Genomic DNA, 5,760 nt, shown 5'->3' with positions numbered 1-5,760 from the left:
GGACAGCCCCCCAGGAAGCCCCCAGGACAGCCCCCCAGGACAGTCCAAGTGCCGTGATGCTGTTGTCCTCAGTGGGGGTCGGCAGGGGCCATGGGCCCCACGGAGCTGTTGTATCACCGCTAAGCGTCACCAAGGAGCTCCTTGGGCCCCACCCCCTGTGGGACCCTCTGGTGGCGGGCACAGGGAGGCCCTGTGAGGGTTCGGAGTGCAAGTGGGAACTTCCCCGCCCATGGCCCACTGCTGGCTTGGCCAGGCACAGGCTCTATGCTTCCTCAGGGTCTCGGGGCCGGTGGGGGACAGCGGGGGGAACAGCTCGCCCCACACACTGAGGTGTGCAGCTCGGGGACCAGCAGCCCAGTGCTGACGGCTGCCCCTTCGGGGCCCCAGGAACCAGAGGTGCACCCTGTGTGCAGCTGTGAACACCCCAGGAGACCCACGTGGCCACTGCAAGCACAGGCGCCCCGCCCTCCCCCCCCACCGAGTGACCAAGCTGTGGCTCTCCCACTGCTGGAATGCCTCTGCCAAGGCTGCCGTCACAGAGCCAAGTGCCCGAGACCAGACACGGTCTGCTCTGTACCAACCCCAGAGACCACGGTGGGGGGCAGCGCTCACTCAGCCCAGGCGCCACACGGCAGGTGCCTCTGCACCCCAAGAGAGCCCTGTGGTGGTCAGCTGTCCTAACTCCTGGCAGCTCCCCTCCTCACCAGGGTCACCACGTCCCCAAGGGCAGGGGAGTAGACCACGACCCCACAGAGGGCCCAGGCACCTTCACACTCTGCTCTGGCCTCCTACCTGGAGAGAGGAGATACCCCTGAAGCCCCTGGGTGATTACCCCATTGTCCCACTGGCTGAGCCTGGGTCACATGCTCACCTCTGAACCACAGAACCATAGGACTGGGGTCTCGGGAATGAAGGGATGGACATTGGGGAGGCCACGATGGGGCCCATCACTGCCCACGAGAACCCGCCTGGCGCCCCACTCGCTCTGATCTCCTCTGCCCTCAGCCACAGAGTGACCACTGCCTGCATCAGCCCCTGAGCCAGCAGTCACACCCTCATCTCTCTGGGCCCCATTGTTCCCCGGGCCTTGTCTGCACCCTGTCTGAGCATGCCTCCCCCAAACCTCGTGCCTCTGCTATGCACACACAGCTCCCACGGAGCAGTGTGAAGGTGACTGGGTTGCAGCTGTAAGATCGGAACACAGGCTGTACCCTGTTCTGAGGGAAGCTGCTCCCCAGCTCCTAGAATGTGGATAATGCTCCTGCAGGGCGCCTAAGAGTAAACACCCACAGGGCTTCAAGGTGATTCTAAGACCATGGTGTTCTGGCAATTTGACATGCTTGCCGAGAAGGAAATAAATGCAAACTTCTGCTCCAAGCATAAGGGTGAACTCAGGAAACCTGACAACTCTCCCACAGCAAACACCTAAAAATAGCTTGCTAAGCACCCAGGAAAGAGAATTACATCTGCCAGAACAAGGAGGGAACCGAAAACGAGGCGCAGTGAGCATGCAAGGGGATCCCAGAGCTGCTTTGGAGGGTGCTGATGCTCCATAAGGGCAGGAGACGAGGCCTGGGGTCCCCTGAGCTGGAAAGTGTAAGTTGAAACCCTGCAAGGGGTGTCCCTTGGGGAAAGGGTGGGCCAGGAAAACATCTACCCACTGCTGGAAGGGGACAAGGCCAGCGGTCTGTCTGCCTGGACTCTGGGAATAAAAGCAAAGTGACTCCTAAAAACGTGAAATCTGGGGCCTGTACCTCTCCCGGGGTTTTAATTTATACACGTGGTCCAGCAAGCTCGTCCCAATCTAGTGACACCACTGAGGGATCTTGCAGAACAAAAACTCAAGGGCTCTTTAACTGCTCTGTAGGGACACTTGGGCCCCTCGGCCACCAGGGGGCAAAGTTCCACTAAAATGAGCTCACAACGAAACATTACAGAACACACAAGGGAGCATCCACCATGAGTGATAATCTCCCCAACTGGGATGATTCCAGCTCTGAGCACGCGGACTAATAGGACATCAATTTGGGAATTAATATATAAAATAAGTATGTCTAAAATTATGAATGAAATAAAAGAAGAATCAAAACTAAGAAAAGAGCAAGACATTGTGGGAGGAGGGGGAGGCAGATCTGAAAAAGAACCAAGGAGAACTTTACAAATTAAAAATAATCATGGAACTAGTCAGCACATCTCAGCAGCCCCATCACCCTGGCCGAGCCACCCACAACGCATCGTCACTGCAGTGACTTCCCCTGGCCTCTCTGCTTCTGCCTCTGGCCCCTGGTGGTCATTTGGGTGGTTGTCACAAATGCCCATGCTCTAGCTGGACACTGGGCAGCATGGCCCTTTTCTGCTCACTGGAACCCAGGAGCGGCGCGTGACCAGCTCTGGCTGATGAAGTGTGAACAGAAGTGACGCAGTCCCTCCAGGCAGGAGCTTTAGGAGCCAACCACCAAGCAGAGAATTCACATTTTTTCCCCAGCGTACTCGGAACACTTCTACAAACTAACCGCAAAGCAAGCCTCAACATACACCAAGAACGAAAAGCACACAGGCCGAGCTTTTCCACTGCAATGCAAGGAAACTAGAAACAAATAAAAAGATACCAAAACATGTTTCTATACTTGTTTGGAGATGAATAACACATCAGTCAAAGGAGACATCCCAAGGAAAACTGGACAACAGAAGAGACAGACGATGGAAATTCCCCAAATCAAAACGGTGACATTGGGCGGGAGCAGCGCCTAGAGGCCATCCACCTGCCAGATGCACAGGTTGGAAAAGAAGGAAGACTGAGAATTAATGACTTAGCACCTGCTAAGAGAACTCAGAAACAGAACAACAGAGAAAAGCTGAAGGAAGAAGGAAACTTCAAAGAGAAATGAATGAATTGGAAGGGGCACTTGCCTGCACCACCTGTGCTGGCAGTAGCCGGGAGTGGACCTAGTAGACAGAGCAGTGAAGTAGCTCTGGGCACAGACACGCACAGGGGCCATGGGGCTCTTGTTTCTACCGGGGCCCAACAGTCCTGCCCCAGGGCCCTACCACCCCACGTGTGCAGAGACCCCGAGTCCACACCTACCACCTTTCATGTCAGACACAGAAGTCACATGAGGCAGCTTTGACAACTCTGCCCCAGGGTCCACACATAAGATGCCACCCAGGTCGTACCCTGGCTCACCTGCTGCAGCTCCCTTGTGGGCCACCGTGTCTGCAGTGCCTGCAGGAACAGGAGCGGGTCCCGGCCTGTGAGGGACAGAGGACAGACAGGGTGATGGGGCTGCTGCAGAGAAGCGGGGGAAGCCTGTCCCACCGACCTCCTCCCTGTGGCCAACAGCCTACTCTGGCCAACACGACAGCACTCACGCCCTTAATCCCTGGCCGCTTGCACTCATAGCCTCCCTGCGGCCAGCGGCCTTCTCTGGCCCGGCGCTCTCTGGGCAGTCTCCACCCACAGCCCAGCGGCCCTGGCTTCACCTTTCAGCCGCAATGGCTGCAGTTTCCAGAGCAGGGAGGGGACGTTGGGCCACCAAGACCAAGCCCAGAGCTGAGCAGACCACCCACCAGAGTCCACACTGAGTCACAGCACGGTCACCCCAGCCACTGCCCACAAGTGGTCCCTCCCACGGTCTTTGCCTGCCCACTTCTATCCCTCCTCCCTTCGCTCCCCTTCCCCTCACCCTAACCCTAACCTCACAAAGGCCAGCTGCTCCCCAAAGCCTCCCGACCACCACAGCGGCATGGCGTACTCCTGGAGCCCCAAATCACAGTCCCCTACATTTGGTGGTATTCTCTCTTGCCTTCCAGCGGCAGATGGGACAAGAGCAGTCCCCCGGGCGCATGCGGAGGGGCCCACAAGATGGGGCACTCAGTCCTCAACTGGCTGGACAATCCTGCCACACGTCCTGGGGGACACCAGAGCAAACCTGTTGGGAAACTGGGCCTAGGGAGGTTGGGGGTCAGCAAACGTGTGCCAGCAACCAATGTCAACACCAAGGAGAGACACAGATCTCTCTGTGTGTTAGGGAGGAAAGCTGCCTCTCACCATGACCTCATCACTTCCTTTCCACCTGTCTGCACCTACCCAGAATCTGACCACAGCCACACAGTGGGGGCTGGGGATAGGATCAGGGTCAGGATCAGGACCCCAACCATGACCACACATGTTGGGTGCGGGGGTTACTAACACAGACTCTTCACTCTCCAGGTCAGATTCAGAGGAAGACAGGAGCCCGGGGGCTTCCCCAGCCAACTCTACCTGCTGGGGCTCTCTCAGGGGGCAGGACAAAAAGGGGAGACGCCTCAACGCCCCTCATGAGGCCAGTGGGACCTGCAGACAGACCTGCCGAGAGCGGTTCACGAGCAGTCGATGGCACCACGCTTGCTGAACGCAGGCCGGGATCCCCCGGCTATGGATTTAATTGTGTCCCCAAAAATATGTATTGTGAATCCCAACCCCTCTACCTGTGGTTATAATCCCATTTGGGAATGGGTTTTCCTTGTTACATCAATGAGGAAGTATTAGCGTAGGCTGTGTTTTAAGTCAATCTCTTTTGAGATATAAAAGAACAGATCAAGCATAGATGGCGAGGTCTTACGATATACACCACATGATCGCCAAGGACCTGCCCCCAGAGCCGACAGAGAGCCCTTCCCCTAGAGCCGGAACCCTGAATTCAGACTTCTGGCCTCCTAAACTTTGAGAGGATAAATTTATATTCATTAAAGCCACCCACTTGTGGTACTTCCATTATAGCAGCACTAGATAACTAAGACACCCAGTAAGACCCAGTGACCAGGCCCTGCAGCGTGGACACAGACCCCAATCCCGGTAAGACCCAGCGACCTGGCCCCACAGTATGGACACAGGCCCGATCCCAGTAAGACCCAGCAGCCTGGCCCCGCAGCACATGCAGGAAGGAGAGCAGGTCGCTGGGTCTTATCGGGATTGGTCTAAAAACTGATTGAACACCTGAAAGTCTGCCAGAGTAACTCAGGCCGTCACGGGACAAAAGAGAAAAGCTATACTGTCCTCTCAACGGACTCATTTCACACAATTAGATTCTGCTCCTGATTTTCAACAGGTAACTCAGCACACTAGAAGAGAACTTTCTTAATTGGATAAGAGGCAGCTGCAAAACACCTTGAACAAACCTAACACCTCATGCCAGGTGTCCCCTGTGAACCGGACCCTCCCAGGGATGCCCACAACTTCCAGCCCACAGCAACCCAGGTCCTGGCCGGTGCAGCAGGGCACCCAAGAAAGTAAGGTGTAAAATTTGGCAAAGGAAAAATAAAAACATGATTACTCACTGGCAGTGGGAATGATCGTGCAGAAAGCCGTGAAGAATTTACAGATAAATTACTCGGATTAATCAGAGAGCTTAGCCCAGATCACAGATGCTCAGTGCAAGCCCAACGTACAAAAATTTGTTTTCCTGTCAACTAGCAACAAACAGAAAATGAACACTAAAATGAAATCAGTGAATTATCATTTAAAAATTTCAAATTCCTTGGGACAAATCCAACAGACAATATTTATGCAAAAAGTCATAAAACATGGAGAAAAAATTTAAAAATAAAATAAAGGAAGGGCCAGGCCATATCGTCAATGATGTGAACTCGTCCAGAATATTCCAACAAAACAGCAACAGGCTGTGTGTGCGTGCGTGCCTGCGTGCCTGCGTGTCCATGTGTGTATCTGTGTCCTCCTCCAAACTGTCCGCCCCTCCACCCAGAACGCTCTTCCTTCAGCCC

At 54.9% G+C, this 5,760-nt stretch overlaps 1 protein-coding gene across 1 annotated transcript in view; it reads right to left on the bottom strand.

Moving 5' to 3' along the window:
* EXD3 (exonuclease 3'-5' domain containing 3) overlaps positions 1–3,243 on the bottom strand; it is a 52,515-nt gene extending 49,272 nt beyond the window's left edge. Inside the window, exon 1 of the mRNA XM_023725482.1 lies at positions 3,185–3,243. The gene's annotated coding sequence lies outside the window, so the exon portion shown is untranslated. The remainder of the gene's footprint in view (positions 1–3,184) is intronic.
* Between the last annotated feature and the right edge of the window lie 2,517 nt (positions 3,244–5,760).

This window comes from Trichechus manatus, unplaced genomic scaffold (genome assembly GCF_000243295.1).
Source record: "Trichechus manatus latirostris isolate Lorelei unplaced genomic scaffold, TriManLat1.0 scaffold00317, whole genome shotgun sequence".
NCBI lineage: Eukaryota > Metazoa > Chordata > Mammalia > Sirenia > Trichechidae > Trichechus > Trichechus manatus.
Note: the sequence above shows the minus strand (reverse complement) of the source record. Positions and strands in the feature narration are given on the sequence as shown.